We start from the raw sequence: 18,193 nt of genomic DNA on the forward strand, positions 1-18,193 counted from the left end.
TAAGTAAGTTTTTAAACGGTGTTATACTGGATTTTATATCAGTATCTGTGCATATTATTATTTATAGTAGTGTATATAGCATGCAGTTATATGAAAATTGGTGTCCCTTTAAGTCTATTGTGTTCATGCACTGTCCCTCATGGATCAAGGGAAGGATGGACCTGAATGAGAAATTAGTTTAGACACTTTAAGTCTACGATAGGGAGAAAAGTTCCCTCCTTTTTGGGAACTACAAAGAGATTTGAGTCAAATCCTAGTCCCCTTTGAGAGACAGGTACCGGGACTATGATCCCTAGGAGGACAGATCCCGAATGCAATATAGAAAGGCAGCTCTCTTCTCTGACCTTGAAGACAGTCTGGACATTATAAATCTTCCTCTGGGAGGACATGATTTGAATCTTATTCTGTATCCTTGGGACACTACGTCTAACACCCAACGATTCTGAACATCCTGTTTCCAGACCTCCGAAAAAAGAGCCAATTTGCCCCCTACCTGATCCGATCCCAGATCGGGAGCCACCCCTTCATGACAATTTACTCTCTGTGGGCTTCTTTGGACTGTTTGGATTTGTTCCAAGATTGAGGAGGCTTCCAGTTCTAAGTACCCTTAGATTGTTCGGGCTTGGAGGCTGACTGGGCCTGCTGAGACATATCAGATTGAAAGGAAAGAAAATTAGCTGGCGAGCAACCCTTGGGTCTCGCCTTCTTATCTTGTGGGAGAAAGGAACCCTTTCATTCAGTAACAGTAGAAATGATAGAATCCAATCCAGGTCCAAATAGTACCTTCCCTTTGAAGGGCAATGAAAGAAGCCTGGATTTGGAAACAATATTAGCAGACCAGGATTTTAACCACAGGGCTCTGCGAGCTAACACCGCAAATCCTGAGGACTTTACATTCAGGCAAATAATCTGCATATTAGCATCACAGATAAAGGTATTGGCTATTCTAAGAGCCTTGATCCTGTCTTGTATATCCTCTAAGGGTGACTAAACTTCAATTAATTCCGACAAGGAGTCGCACCAGTAAGATGTGGCACCCGCAATAGTGGCCACTGCAGCTGCTGGTTGAAAAAGGAAACCCATATGTTTGAACATTCTCCTTAAGTAACTTTCCAACTTCTTATCTATCGGGTCCCTAAAGGAAGAGCTATCTTTCAACGGAATGGTAGTGCGCTTAGCAACAGTAGAAATTGCTCTGTCTACCTTGGGAACAGAACTCCACAGTTCCAGGTGAGAGTCAGGAACCGGGAACAACTTTATAAAAGTAGACAAGGGAGAGAAAGGAGATCCAATCTTCTCCTATTCACTGGAAATAATACTAGCCATGCAAACTTGAATTGGAAAGGTCTCAGGAGCTTTCCTATCTTCATAGACCCTATCAAGTTTAGGGATCATGGGTTCTTCCATAAGCTTAGCTTCTGAAACTTCCAAAGTAGTTGAAACCTCCTTCAAAAGGAAACAGAGATGTTCAATTTTAAATCTGAACCAAGACTCCTCAGAGGCAGGAGCCTTAACCTCAGAAGTCTCTGCATCTTATGTTTCACCTTCTGATGCTACAGACGTTAGGTCATCCTCAGAAATATGAGATAGGTTAGAGAACTCTGACTGAATGGAAGAAATGTCCTCCAAATCTGCAGGACTATGCTTTACCTTTCTCTTGTGTTTCCCAAAAATCGGTAAGGCATTTAGGGCCGTCATTACAGCAGATTGCAATTGTGAGGAAAAATCTGCAGGAAAAAAATTACCCCTAGTAGGAGGTAAAGGCTGGCCGCAAGGGACTGCTTGTGAGATAGGATTAAATCCAGGTTGAGGGGAGAGGAAAAGCATCCCCTGGAGAACAGACTCCTGTGAGGTAGAAGGCTCAGAGTGGGTTAAATTATCAGAAGAAAGAGCATTCTTAGATTCCTTCCTGGGTTTTAAAACAACCCCCAGACAGATGGAACAGAACTGAGCAGGAGGATATACTATGGCCTCCTCACAATAAAGGCAATTATTAATGATATTAATTCTGGCTAAAGAACCCTCAGAAGGGTTAACATTAGAGTCCTCCATAACTTTTAGAATGGAGATTCCACAACTGTTAGTCTAAACAAGGACCGTAATCAAAAAATCTTTGAAAATAAAAGGCACCTCTATCCTCCCGTAGGCTGGTTTGCTTACCCCCTCTTAGAGACACAGGCTAGATATTCTCAGTCTGACTGGTCTCTCCCAGATGCGATTGCTAATTTCAGATGCTCCACAGCTCCTTGCAAGTACCGGCAAGAGAAGAAGCCGGTCACATGGAGCGCGATGTACCTCCGCCCCCACTGCCAGTCTGAGCGTGCGAGTAATTTATTGCACCAATAATAAAATATTTCATGCCCCAGTCTGCCATCTGTCTAAGAAAGGCCCCAGAGCCGCCTTCAACCCTCACAAGTACTCCGCAAAGGAGTTAAGTACCCAGGTGTGTCAATAAAGTAAACCCCAACACTGGGACTTGTTTTCCTCAGATCCCTCAGGGGAAGTAGGTAAAACCCACACTGTCAGCTTTCTTGCGGCATCCCTATGAGAACCACCTATTCCCATAATAAAATAAAGGGACTTACCCCCAGAAATCATGCTGTGGAGCACGCACACAGCTGCTCAAGATGTGACAGGCATCCCCTCTGACAGTGACCTGAATGAGACAAAGGAGAATCAGTGTAACTCATCTACACTGATTGCCTATGTGTATTTAGTTAACTATCCATATGCTAACAGAGAACATTCCCTGATGCATAATGGATCTAACCTTCACCACTACTCTCACTGAGAGATGTACATGGCTACTCCAATACCCCAGTCCTCTATTGCAGGGAACATTCCCATTAAAGGACTATCTTCTATACACCTTCTCTGCCATCCTCCTCTAGTGATGAAAGGCAAAGAATGACTGGGGGGATGGGGAAGTGGGAGGGGTATTTATTGCCTTTGGCTGGGGTGTCTTTGCCTCCTCCTGGTGGTCAGGTGTTGATATTCCAAACAGTTATGAATGAGGTTGTGGACTCTCCCTGCCTTTGGAAGGAAATAATGTTTACTGTCCCTTTAACTTTTTAACTGTGAATGACAACACGCAAGACCCCTTGTTCTAAATCCAAGAAGTAAAACTACTGACAGCGCTAAAAATGCTACCTATATAGTTATCAGTTTATATTTGTTGTCATATACATAAACCAAAATGTTTTAATTTAAATAATAGGAAAACACCCATAACGCCTCTTTAAAATAAAGCCCCTATATAGGTTTTCATAACCAGCTGGTCACTGTAGTGATCACCTGACACGAATAAAAGTATATTTATTTGAGTAGAGACTCATGGGAGCCCCATGTGCAGATCAAAGTTATATAACTATACCTAAAAGCTCTTATTTATTTCAGGATAAACCCTTCTTCTTTTTTGTTGGTTACAACCTTGTTTTCTCACATGCCATGATATATTCATAAACTAATAGTATCATTTGAATCTGCTGGGTATACTTTGAAAAATCAAACAAAAACATAAATTATGCTTACCTGATCATTTTTTTTTCTTCAGACGGGGAGAGTCCACAGCTGCATTAATTGCTTTTAGGAATTCAGAACCTGGCCACCAGGAGGAGGCAAAGACACACCAGCCAAAGGCTTAAATACCACCACCCCCCTTCCCTCATCCCCCAGTCATTTTGCCAAGGGAACAAGGAACATTAGGAGAAATATCAGGATGAAAAAGGTGCCAGAAAAACGAAACGGACGTCCCATTATAAAAAACACGGGTAGGGAACTGTGGACTTTCCCCACCTGAAGAAAAGAAAATTATGGTGTTTGTGTATTTATTGTTAAGTTATGCATTTATATAACGTATATCAGGTAAGCATAATTTATGTTTTTCTTCATAAACGGGGAGAGTCCACAGCTGCATTCATTACTTTTGGGAAAACAAAACCCAAGCTATAGAGGACACTGAATGCAAAATGGGCGGGTACAGAAGGCGGCCCCTTCTGAGGGCACCACAGCCTGAAAACACCAAAGCTCCCGACAGAAAAACTGCTTCACTAGAAGCCGAAGGACAAAAAAGGAAAGGCCGCAGTAACTGCCCAAAAGTTAGAACCAGTAAGGCCCTTGCTAAAGACCGCTCAGGATATTAAACTCCACAGAGCCAAAAAGCCACTAAGGAGACGAAGTCCCACAGGCACGCAGCACGCCAAAATACACTCACCCCTGATCAGAAGAAAAGGGAAACATCCACATTCCCCCATCGGGGAATAAAAGGGACTCAGATAAAGAACTCCGAAAAGAACCTCAGAACCCAAAAGGACTAGGGCCAAAGAAAGGTAACTCTAAGAGAGTGAACCAGGATGAACAGGGCACCTATGAAAAAAAACCTGCCGTCCAGCAGAGCAAAGGGAGGGCTTTTACATCCCCAACCGCAAAGAAACAAAGGACCAAAGTCATGCCCTGATAACTAAAAAGTGAGGAGAAACCCCTCCCCTACGCAGAGTGCTAACACACCCAGAACAGAGCACCTGAAGACAAAACGTCCCTGGGAGCTGCTGAAAAACAGCTTCAGATATCTGAATATGCTCCTCCAAAGCCATAGGCGTCCTGCTGCAAAGAAGGACTTAGCGAACACAGGTCGTCAAGCCTAGCTATAAAACTGCACAGGACCATCTTCAGAAAAGAAGAACTCTGGAGAAGTGCAGGACAACACCTCCCCAAAAGGGGCAGGAAAGGAAGGAACAGAACCCAGAAAACAGTAGAGAAAACTACCTGTTGAGGAGGGATCCACCGAGAGGCCTCTCACCTAACGAAGGCTCACAATATCTAACTATGATACGTGACCAAAGATCAACATCTCAGATGGATCCCTGACTCTCTCTCCGGGCAACAGACCCAGCACCAAAGTGACTGAAAAAATCTGAAGGCTTAGGGAATTAAAATTCAACAGACCTGAAGGAAGGAAAAAGGGAGGGATCCTGCCCCCCCAAAGAGCTTGGGTTACAGAACCCAGACGCAGCCCCCTTCCGGAAGACGAGGGATACTCCCAAAAGGAGACCCTCTATTAAAGGGACAGTTTACTCAAAAATGTTCCCCCCTTTAATTTGTTCCCAATGATCCACTTTACCTGCTGGAGTGTATTACATGATTTACAAGTATTTCTATTACCCTTATATTGGCATATGAAATAGTTTATTTAGCCTGTGGTATCCCCACCTATTCTGAAAGTTTTTGGCCTCCAGGCCAAGCTGTGTAAACACAGCCAGCAGAAGAAATTATACTACCAGTGGGGTATAGAAGAGATAAGGTAATAAAATGTCAATTTCCCATTGTTCTCTCCAAGTATTGGTGATTGGTTTATGGGCAGATATAAGATAAAGAAGCAAGTATATGTACTCAATGTGATAAAGTAATGAGATCTGATTATACCTACAAGCTCAACCTATATTATTAGGTTGTGGCTTCAAAACACAAAATCAGCTAATTCATACACACATATAAACCTTAAAAAGCAAATTATCATACATTTTATACTCTGCAGTTGGTTATAAAGTAAATGGAAACAGTTTAAGGGAAAAACAATTTTACAGTATACTGTCCCTTTAACTACAGTAAAGGCATGGCACAGAAAACCATCCCTTCACACTGATATCCAGCACACAAGGCAGGTGGAACAAACCCACTGAGCAGAGGAATAAAAAGCACCTCCAAGCACCAGGTGGATACCATGGAATGCCAAATTCACCCCAAAGGGAGATGCAGCTATTTGCACACAATCAAGGTGCAAATAGCTGCAGCTGGTTTCAAACTGCAAACCTTCCGCCCGCTAGACAGCTAAGCTAACCATCAGGCTACTACAGCGGGCTGGACGTAAAGCTGTAGACAAACTCAAAAGGTCAAGTGCCATATAAAAACCATCCGGCCGCTATGGCCGGCCCCAAAAGAAGATTAATTCTTCATGCAGGAGAGAAGATATGCCCGTAGGAACAAAAGATTTCCCTGAACCAGGAAACTGGGTCGTCTCAAACCAGTCCTAAGGGATCTGGATACAGAGCACCAAAAAAATCTAGTCAAAGACAGGACAAAAAACCCCGGACACCCGGAACACGGAGCCAGCTTTATTATTTAATAACCCCTGAGGAACCACTAGGTTACCCCATCCGGAGTAGACTTTGCACCACAGGCGATGCAATCACAGACATATCCAAGACACCTTGGACACTGAACTCTCACGCAAGTGTCCCAAACCCAGAGTGCTTAGGACAACCATAGCGGGATACAACTCTCAACTCAAAGGGGGCATGGCAATGACGAAAGCCACACAGCTACTCTGGAAGCCCCTAAAGGCTCAAGGGACAACACCCACTAAGTCCAAAGACTAGAAAACGTACGAGAGAACAGAAACTCAAACCCTAGATACCGGATTGAGAAGATAACAAAACTCCCCCAGATCCCTCAGGATCCTTTCCCTGAAACCCCTATAGCTCAAGGTTAAAGAAGCAACGTGTATCCTTACCCCTGGTGGGTGAAACCCCAAAACACCTAAGCAGGGGCAACACAGGAAAAAAGGGGAGACAACATAATCTGTAAATTTCCCAAAAACTATGGGAGCAGACGAGATCCCGGAAGTAGAACAACCAAAAGGCTCTAACTTCCAGAAATAGATGACCAGAAGCCAACCCCAAGGAAAGGGGACAAAAAGGCCCATCAACCTCAACCTGAAGGAAGAGATACCGTCATCAAGGAAAACATATTCCAAGAGAAGAAACCTCAAAATGGAAGACGAGGAACTCACCCAGAGTGATCCTAGTAAGAGCCACTCTGGACCCCTGCCCACAAGGAACAGGAAAGTGAGGACTGATACAATCCCCTGGTGCCCCACCCAAAGGCAGAATGAGAACCAGCCTGACATTTTGGATGAAGGCTTCCTCCACCCTGTTTTAGCCCTGCATGGGCAGAGCCTCAAAAATTTATTAAAACTCATGAAAAGTCCACTTCACGAAAACTCTTAGCAAAAGGTGAAGCATTATTCGATCTGAAGAGAAACCAAGAATAATAACTCCTCATCCAAGTGAGCAACTCACCACCCAACCAGGTCAGCCAGTTACACCAGGACCACGTGGATGATATAGACCGTAAGGAACAGAGATAGGGCCCCATCAGGACCAGCCTGCTACATAGGGCACTCAAAACTGACCCAGGCCACAGAAAATCAAGACCCCAATAGGAATCGACAAAAAGGATCTAAAGACGTAACCATGTAATAACACCTTAACATGCGACTTCCACAGAAGTGCCCAAGCGACCACAAAATCGCTAGTATCAAATTCCAGAGAAGAATATTTCCCAAGGGAAAAATCATAAGACATGAGCTTCTTAAAAATAAAAAATAAAATACATCCTAACCGGATCAAAGAAAAAGAGAGCAGCACCCGCAGGTAAACGCCCAAGAAGAATGGGTACACCAACAGGACCAGCCAATCAGAGACCCCATTCTTCCAAAGCTCATAACTGGAATAAGATACCCAAAAAAGAAAAGAAAATTGGAGATGACAAGGAGATTACATCATCCCCACACGTCTAACCTAGCTTGCCGTCTGGAACCGAAGACCGAGGATCCTCAACCTTTTAGTACCAGGATCCTCCAGCACCGCCAAAACATGCCGAAGTAGGACACAAAGGCACGCCACTCTATAACGAAAAGCAAGACTAACCACCACCGGGGCAACTGATGACCCCGACTTCGCGGGTTGGGCCTCTGAGGCTTCAGAGGAACCCGCTTCCCCAGATGGCTGATCTGACCCAGACGATCCCACGGTATTACGAGTCTTGCAGGTTTAGGGGCACCGCACACTTTTTTGGCCTGAACTCAAAGCAACTTACGTAAATTTTGTAAAGGCTTTTTTCAATGGGACTTACATAGCGCCGGTATTACGAGTTTGTCCTGGGAGGCCAAAAAGTGAGTGGTACACCCTCTACTGCCAAGATTCCTAACACAATCTAAAGTCAAACACTAAAGCTGTAGCATAAAACTCATAACTAAAGTGCTAAAAAGTACACCAACACCCATAAACTATCTATTAACCCCTAAACCCAGGCCCTTCCACATCGCAAACACTAAAATAAAATTATTAACCCCTAATCTGCCACTCCGGACATCGCTGCCACTAGAATAAACATATTAACCCCTGAACCGCTGCACTCCCGCCTGGCAAACACTAATTAAATATTATTAACCCCTAATCTGCTGCCCCTAACATCGCCGCCACCTACATTATACCTATTAACCCCTAATCTGCTGCCCCAACATCACCGCCACCTACATAAATTTATTAACCCCTAATCTGCCATCCCCAACGTCCCCGCCACTATTCTAAATGTATTAACTCTTTAAACCTAAGTCTAAATTATTCCTATTTAAAACTAAATACTTACTTATAAAAGAAACCCTAAGCTAGCTACAATATAACTAATAGTTACATTGTAGCTAGCTTAGGGTTTATTTTTATTTTACAGGCAAGTTTGTATTTATTTTAACTAGGTAGAATAGTTACTAAATAGTTATTAACCTGTCCTGTGCTAAAATAAAATTTACCTGTAAAATAAAACCTAACCTAAATTACACTAACACCTAACACTACACTACAATTAAATAAATTACCTAAATTAAATACAATTAAATAAGTTAAATACAATTAGCTAAATTACAAAAACAAACAAATACTAAATTACAGAAAATAAAAAACAAATTACAAGATATTTAAACTAATTACACCTAATCTAAGAGCCCTATCAAAATAAAAAAGCCCCCAAAATAAAAAAAACCCTAGCCTAAACTAAACTATCAATAGCCCTTAAAAGGGCCTTTCGCTGGGCATTGCCCCAAAGAAATCAGCTCTTTTACCTGAAAAAGAAATACAAACAACCCCCGAACCTGAAACCTCTTTTCTTGGAGCCCTTATAACTTTTTAATTCAAATCCTTTTTGTTTCTTTAAATAATTTTTATCAGACTATGTTGTATGAGTGTAACTGTACTGTTAAATGTATGTTTGATGTGTTTTCTACAACTTTTTTGTCTCGAGTTACAGTTAATCAGAGCTCTGAAATCACGCTAACCTGATGCCCGTTAAATTTGATTGCGCTCAAGGGAACACGTTTTCTTTCAACTCATGTGCAAAAAGCAGAGAAACGCACGCTACAGTTAGCACGCCACTTGTAATCTAGCCCTTTATGTCTTAAAAACAACCTGCAATATTTTCCCAATATTATTATTAGCTTTTTATACAGAATTTTCTGAAGTCCAGCATTATGGTTTCAATTCATTGAGTTAAAAATAGACTGCAAGATGTCAATGCAAAGTCTAAATTCAAACCACCCCCTATAAGATTTGTGCTCTTTGAAACAGAATATTTTTAAACAAGCAGTAACTAAGCTTGTCACATTTTTATAATCTTTTCCTAAAATAGCCAGTTTTGCACAAATTATACAGTTTGTAAAACGTACAGAGTGGGATACATAAATTCATAAATATTTTAACTTGGCTATAGCTATTGATCATTTCATATAATTATTAATCATACGTAACACTCAGTAATAACTATCAGCAATCGTACAAGTGGCTGTGGACATCTTGATTTATATGAAATTACAAATAATTACCTATTTCCTCTCATAATTGCAAATATAAATCTTGTTTCAGGCGCATGGCCCCAGCAGTTTTCATTACACTAGTAATATGACCAAGTAGTCTGTATGCCCAAATTATGTCAGATCAGATGCATGCCATGCAGTCTGTATTATTTTAGCTGTATGCCCAAATTATGTCAGATCAGATGCATGTCCTGCAGTCTGTGTTATTCCAGCTGTATGCCCAAATTATGTTGGATCAGATGGAATACCTGCAGTCTGTATTATTCCAGCTGTGTGCCCAAATGATGTTAAATCAGATGCATGCCCTGCAGTCTGTATTATTCCAGCTGTATGCCCAAATTATGTCAGATCAGATGCATGCCCTGTAGTCTGTGTCTGTGTTATTCTAGCTGTATACCCAAATTATGTCAGATCAGATGCATGCCCTGTAGTCTGTGTTATTCTAGCTCTATGCCCAAATTATGTCAGATTAGATCCATGCCCTACAGTTTGTGTTAGCTGTATGCCCAAATTATATCAAATCAGATGCATGCCCTGCAGCCTGTTTTATTCTAGCTGTATGCCCAAATGATGTTAGATCAGATGCATGCCCTGCAGTCTCTGTTATTCTGGTTGTATTCCCAAATGATGTTAGATCATATGCATGCCCTGTAGTCTGTTTTATTCCAGCTGTATGTCCAAATGATGTTAGATCAGATGCATGCCCTGCAATCTGAATTATTCTAGTTGTATGCCCAGATGATGCTAGATTAGATGCATGCCCTGCAGTCTGCGTTATTCAAGCTGTATGCCTAAATTATGTTAGATCAGATGCATGCCCTGCAGTCTGAATTATTCCATTTGTATGCCCAAATGATGTTAGATCAGATGCATGCCCTGTATTTCAGGTGCATGGTCCAAGCAGTTTTCCTTACACCAGTAATATGACCAAGTAGTCTGTATTATTCTAGATTTATGCCCAAATTATGTCAGATCAGATGCATGCCCTGCAGTCTGTGTTATTCTAGCTGTATGCCCAAATTATGTTAGATCAGATGCATGCCCTTCAGTCTGAATTATTCCAGTTGTATGTCCAAATGATGCTAGATCAGATACATGCCCTGAAGTCTGTGTTATTTCAGCTGTATGCCCAAATGATGTTAGATCAGATGCATGCCCCGTAGTCTGTTATCCCAGCTGTATGCCCAAATGATGTTAGAACAGATGTGTGCCCTACAGTCTGTGCTATTCTAGCTGTATTCCCAAATTATGTCAGATCAGATGCGTGCCCTGTAGTCTATGTTATTCTAGCTGTATGCCCAAATTTTGTCAGATCAGATGCATGTCCTGCAGTCTGTATTATTCTAGCTGTATGCCTAAATGATGTCAGATCAGATGCATGCCCTGCAGTCTGTATTATTCTAGCTGTATGCCCAAATTTTGTCAGATCAGATGCATGTCCTGCAGTCTGTATTATTCTAGCTGTATGCCCAAATGATGTCAGATCAGATGCATGCCCTGCAGTATGTATTATTCTAGCTGTATACCCAAATTTTGTCAGATCAGATGCATGTCCTGCAATCTGCGTTATTCTAGCTGTATGCCCAAATGAATTTAGATCTGATGCAAGCCCTGCAGTCTGTGTTATTCTAGCTGTTTTCCCAAATTATGTTAAATCAGATGCATGCCCTGTCTTCTGTTTTATTCCAGCTGTATGCCCAAATGATGTTAGATCAGATGCATGCCCCATAGTCTTTGTTATTCTAGCTGTATATCCAAATGATATTAGATTAGATGCATGCCCTGAAGTTTGTGTTATTCTAGCTGTATGCCCAAATGAAGTCAGCTCAGATGCATGCCCTGCAGTCGGTGTTATTCCAGCTGTATGCCCAAAATATGTTTGATCAGATGCATGCCCTGTAGTCTTTGTTATTCTAGCTGTATGTCCAAATGATGTTAGATCAGATGCATGCCCTGAAGTTTGTGTTATTCCAGCTGTATGCCCAAATGATGTTAGATCAGATGCATGCCCTGCGGTCTGTATTATTCTAGCTGTATGCCCAAATGATGTTAGATCAGATGCATGCTCTGCAGTCTGAATTATTCTAGTTGTACGCCCAGATGATGCTAGATTAGATGCATGCCCTGCAGTCTGTGTTATTCAAGCTGTATGCCTAAATGATGTTAGATCAGATGCATGCCATGAAGTCTGAATTATTCCATTTGTATGCCCTAATGATGTTAGATCAGATGCATGCCCTGTAGTCTGTTTTATTCCAGTTGTATGCCCAAATAATTTTAGATCAGATTCATGCCCTGTAGTCTGTGTTATTCCAGCTGTAAGCCCAAATGATGTTAGATCAGATGCATGCCTTGTATTTCAGGTGCATGGTCCCAGCAGTTTTCCTTACACCAGTAATATGACCAAGTAGTCTGTATTATTCTAGATTTATGCCTGAATTATGTCAGATCAGATGCATGCCCTGCAGTCTGTGTTATTCTAGCTGTATGCCCAAATGATGTTAGATGAGATGCATGCCCTTCAGTCTGAATTATCCCAGTTGTGTGCCCAAATGATGCTAGATCAGATACATGCCCTGAAGTCTGTGTTATTTCAGCTGTATGCCCAAATTATGTCAGATCAGATGGAATCTCTGCAGTCTGTATTATTCTAGCTGTATGCCCAAATTATGTTAGATGAGATGTATGCCCTGCAGTCTGTTATATTCCAGTTGTATGCCCAAATGATGCTAGATCAGATACATGCCCTGAAGTCTGTGTTATTCTAGCTGTATGCCAAAACAGTGTTAGATCAGATTCATGCCCTGTAGTCTGTGTTATTCCAGCTGTATGCCCAAATGATGTTAGATCAGATGCTTGTCCCGTAGTTCAGGTGCATGGTCCCAGTAGTTTTCCTTACACCAGTAATATGACCAAGTAGTCTGAACTATTCTAGCTGTATGCCCAAATTATGTCAGATCAGATGCATGCCCTGTAGCCTGTGTTATTCCAGCTGTATGTACAAATGATGTTAGATCAGATGCATGCCCTTCAGTCTGAATTATTTCAGTTGTATGCCCAAATGATGCTAGATCAGATACATGCCCTGAAGTCTGTGTTATTTTAGCTGTATGCCAAAATTATGTCAGATCAGATGGTATCTCTGCAGTCTGAATTATTCTAGCTGTATGCCCAAATGATGTTAGATCAGATGCATGCCCTGTAGTCTGTGTTATTCCAGCTGTATGTCCAATTTATCTCAGATCAGATGGAATCCCTGCAGTCTGTATTATTCTAGATGTATGACCAAATGATGTTAGATCAGATGCATGCCCTTCAGTCTGAATTATTCCAACTGTATGCCCAAATGATGCTAGATCAGATACATGCCCTGAAATCTGTGTTATTTCAACTGTATGCCCAAATTATGTCAGATTAAATGGAATCTCTGCAGTCTGTATTATTCTAGCTGCATGCCCAAATGATGTTAGATCAGATGCATGCCCTGTAGTCTGTGTTATTCCAGCTGTATGTCCAATGTATGTCAGATCAGATGGAATCCATGCAGTCTGTATTATTCTAGCTGTATGCCCAAATGATGTTAGATCAGATGTATCAGATGTATGCCCTTCAGTCTGAATTATTCCAGTTGTATGCCCAAATGATGCTAGATCAGATGCATGCCCTGAAGTCTGTGTTATTCTAGCTGTATGTCCAAATGATGTTAGATCAGATGCATAACCTGTAGTATGTGTTATTCTAGCTGTATGCCCAAATTAATTCAGATCAGATGCATGCCTTGTAACCTGTGTTATTCCAGCTGTATGCCCAAATAATGTTAGATGAGATGCATGCCCTTTAGTCTTTGTTATTCCAGCGGTATGCCCAAATGATGTTAGATCAGATGCATGCCCTGCAGTCTGTGTTATTCCAGCTGTATGCCATAATGATGTTAGATCCGATGCATGCCCTGCATTCTGTGTTATTCCAATTGCATGCCCAAATAATGTCAGATTAGATACCATGCCATTCAGTCCGAATTACACCAGTGGTATATCCAAATGATGTCAGATCAGATGCATGCCCTGCAATCCATGTTATTCCAGCAGTTTGGACAAATTATGTCAGATGAGATACAAGGCCTGCAGACCCTGCTGTATGCCTAAAATATGTCAGATCAGATGCATGCCCTGCACATCCTGCTTTCCATCATTATGCCCAAATGATGTCGGATGAGATACATAATTTAGGATGCCCCTGTTATTCCAGCGGAAAGTTCAAATGATTTCAGATCAGATACATAGATTCTGCAAACTCTGTTATTCCAACTGTATGCCCAAATGATGTTAGATGAGATGCACGCTCTGCCGCACCTGTTCAGCCAGGTATATGCCCAAATAATGTCATATTAGATACAGGGCCCCTGCTACTCCATTTATGCCAGCTGCAAGCCCAAATGATGTCAGATATATGACTCCTGTAGTCCTTGTCATTCCAACAGTATGGCTGCTGTTTCTCCAAATGATGTCAGACAAGATTCATGTTCTGCAACCTATGTTATGGCATCTGTATACCCAAATAATGTCAGATCAGCAGCTGTTTCTCAAAGTTCCACAGAAACAATGCACTGCCCTGCTGCCTCAGCCATACCAGCTATATGACCAAGTGAAACTACAGATCAGACAAATGATTGGAACTAAATCATCAATTAGTCGAGCTATAGATCCATCTGAGACGTCTGATTAGATGCTTTGCCCATGTGAATATATAGTTTGTAAAATCCTAATGCAATAAATATGTGTATAACATTAGCATTATTAGAGGTTTATTAACATGGAAAGTTTCATTTGTGCATGGATATCTTACCTTAAATAGTTAAAATTTTGCCTATAGAGGGTCTACTAATTTCCTCCAATCAACTTTATACAAAATATTTGAAAGAACGTGAAAAATATCCAATATCCATAGTTTTAAGAAACTCCCTATATTTTGCTGACATATTTGTTTTTAGAGGGAATACTTTGAAATATCTCATTTTATATTCCCATAACTAAAAAGATGAAGATCGTTTTGAATTTGAAGTTTAATAAAATAGAGTTAAAGGGACATGGAACCCCCATTTTTTTCTTTCATGATTCAGATAGAGAATACAATTTTAAACATCTTTCCATTATTTCTGTTATCTAATTTCCTTCATTCTCTTGGTAGCCTTTACTGAAGAAGCAACAATGCACTACCGGGAGCTAGCTGAATGCACTGGGTTAGCTAATAAGATGAAGCATATATGTGCAACCACTAATCAGCACCTCCTGAGTGTACCTAGATATTCTTTTCAACGAAAGATATTAAGAGAACAAAGCAAATTAGATATTAGAAGTAAATTGGAAAGTTATTTCAAATCACATGCTTTGTCTGAATCATGAGAGAAAAAAATTGGGTTATATGTCCCTTTAAGCAGTGATGGTTGTGTCAGTATCATTCATCCTTTGTGAGCCTGGGTGGTATATTGGTGAATAAGAGAGAATTCCGTTAGCAAAGTCACAGGTGTTGCAGATGGAGTAAGAGTTGGGTGGAGGTGGACTCTCAGGTGTTCTGTAGGGTAGCTGAGAAGTATGAGGGCATGACTGGGTGGGAAGGGGTATTTGCAATGGAGGTACAACCATATAGATTGGGGTAGTTTTAAACTCCTGTAAAAAAAAGGGGCAGTTCTGGGGGATTCCTTTGAATTCTCAGTAGCCCTAATAATTACTTAAGAATCCAAGTCTCAAATGTATCTGTTTTTATATCTTCTGGGATTACTTAGGACAAGGACAGAGGTAAATGGAGGGGTTTTTAATAAAAATAAACTAAAAACATGAAGACGTCATAGAAAACTTTGACCATCTTCCAGATACCTCCCTCTAATATGAAGCAATATAGTAACTTTTGTCATCATCCCACCCCATATTGTTAGTTCTAGAATGGCTCGTGATCAAACCTATATTGTTGTTTTTATAGTTTCTGTATTTTCAGCCTCCAAAAACAATCAAGTGGATTTTCCAGTGGTTCCTACTCAGCTACTGAAACAACGGTTGTTTGGTATAATTAGGTCTCTGCTTGGCCTTATTGTGATCGCAGCAGATTGTTCTACAGCAGATAATTGGAATCCTCATTCCAGACGCTTCACTTCCTTTCTATTTCATGACAAGAATTGATCCCAATTTCACGCTCAGTAAAGCTCTCTTGGATAAGGCAATGTTATCTAGAGCACCACTTAACAAATTAAGTGGTTCTGTTGTTTGTCCTTTGGCCTCCGGGCACATCTCTATAACACGACAGTCAGCCTTAGCATAACCCAACTAAAGTAATCTGATTTACATTAAGCCCTAATTTCACAACATTTCCACTTCACAGACTGCGGAAACAGAGACAGAGCTAAATATATACAGGAAAAGTAATATTGTGACTTCTCTCTCTCTGGGTGCTGGGTTTGTATAGTGCTGTTATGTTAAGTATGTGTGTATGTAGTTAGGTCTGTGTGTGTATGTGTGTACAATGGGTAGGTGTGTAGTGTGTGTGTGTGTACAATGGGTATGTGTGTAGTGTGTGTAGGTTGTGTAGTGTGTGTGTGCGGTGTAGTGTAGTGTGTGTGTGTTTGTAGGTTGTCGTGTGTGTTGGTTGTGTAGTGTGTGTGTAGGTTGTGTAGTATGTATAGTGTGTGTCTAGGTTGTGTAGTGTGTAGTGTGTGTGTAGGTTGTGTAGTGTGTGTAGGTTGTGTAGTGTGTGTAGGTTGTCTAGTGTGTGTGTAGGTTGTGTAGTTTGCGTAGTGTGTGTGTAGGTTGTCTAGTGTGTGTGTAGGTTGTGTAGTTTGCGTAGTGTGTTTGTAGGTTGTCTAATATGTGTGTGTAGGTTGTGTAGTATGCATAATGTGTGTGTAGGTTGGGTAGTGTGTGTGTAGGTTGTATAGTATGTGTGTATGTTGGTTGTGTAGTGTGTGTGTAGGTTGTGTAGTGTGTGTGTAGGTTATTTAGCGTACAAAGAGTGTTTATATAGTGTGTGTGAGTGTGTATAGTGTGTGAGTAATTTTCCAAAAAAACAACCAAGCAAGTTTTTGGAAGTTTCTTACTTATGCCCTGATACAAACAAATATTTAATACTATATTGAGTGATAAATGTACAGTGTGATTGACAGCTAAACCACAAAGGTTTATGAAGATTTGTGTCAGTGAATTATAAAACTTCAGATACTTTTCATAGATCAAGATTTCAACGAATTGATGGCATGGTCCTGAGCATGGTTGCACTTAAGATAATTATATAAAGAGCAAGAAATCGGCGGAGTAAACATCCCATGATTCTTCACAGCAAGAGGACAACGGCAAAGCACACAAGTGGATTTACCCTTATGTGTATCTGTGATATAACATTAATTATCTTTCCTAATTAAAGGAACATGAGAGTCAAACTTTTCATGGGTCAGAAAGAAAATGGAATTTTACGCAACTTTTCAATTTACTTCTATTATAAATCTGACTTTGTTCTTGTGGTATCCTTCATTGAAAAGCATACCTAGGTAGTCTTAGGAGCAGCAATGCACTACTAAGATCTAGTGATTTGTGTCCCTTGTCATTGGGTTGTCATATGTCCCTTCTTATTGGCCCACCAGACATGTTCAGCCAGTTCCCAGCAGTGCTCTGCAGCATACTTTAACTATGCATTTAATCCCTTTGCAGAAGTTGAACACAATTTTATGCATAAAAATCTCTAATACATTAGCTCATTTAGTTTTACACTTTAATATCCTATTAACGGTATACGCACTCACAAAACTGTGAAAGCCCTAGTCTACGTTTTAAATTTTCTGAGGAAGACCATTATGACGTTGTAATTCAACCATTTTTTCTTCTAGTTTGATTTTAATATCTGGCTATGACTAAGCCTTTTATTTTATAGGGATAGAAAGATCAAAAATGAAATCTTAATGAGTTATTTCAATATGAAAGAGAAGCGTTTTTGCAATATACTTCGATTAATAAAAATGCTTCTAGTAAGAATTATAACAGTTTTTCTGCAGCATACTCACATATCCTGTGAGGACCCGTGCACAAGATAGTTAAATACTAATAAATATTAACTTATCTTTATGGCTGGGATTTCCCTAGAGTCACTTTGTAAAACTAGAATAAAAAAGTCTAAAAAATCAATATAATGTAATAATGGTTCCTAATTATAGATGTTAAATTCTATAAAGCAAAGGATCACAGTGTAATAAATCACACAACAAATACTACAGAGACTTTTATACCAATAAAAATATGAATCAAAACTATTATCATAACTTTTAATTATCACTAATAATTTATACAGCTGGGCAACTTGTTTATGTTTAAAGTTTATTTAACCAAACAATATCCGTTCATCCAAGGTGAGCTATATATTTCATAGAGAAAAATACTGAATCGAAACAAGTGATAGAATTTAATTAATGTTTTGCATTTGTAGCATTGTTTCCATAGTAACAAAACCCATTATGAGATAAAAAATGTACAATAATTAACTGAGATAAAATTAGCATTGAACAGAGAGTAAACA

General features: G+C 40.3%; 1 protein-coding gene and 1 non-coding gene across 5 annotated transcripts in view; both read right to left on the bottom strand.

Moving 5' to 3' along the window:
- PDE2A (phosphodiesterase 2A) overlaps nt 1-18,193 on the bottom strand; it is a 1,131,360-nt gene that overhangs the window by 634,466 nt on the left and 478,701 nt on the right. The window lies entirely within an intron of this gene.
- On the bottom strand, nt 6,936-7,046 carry LOC128655127 (U5 spliceosomal RNA). The gene has a single exon (XR_008401679.1). It is a non-coding gene; the product is annotated as a U5 spliceosomal RNA (small nuclear RNA).

The sequence above is a fragment of the Bombina bombina genome, chromosome 3 (genome assembly GCF_027579735.1).
Source record: "Bombina bombina isolate aBomBom1 chromosome 3, aBomBom1.pri, whole genome shotgun sequence".
Classification (NCBI taxonomy): domain Eukaryota; kingdom Metazoa; phylum Chordata; class Amphibia; order Anura; family Bombinatoridae; genus Bombina; species Bombina bombina.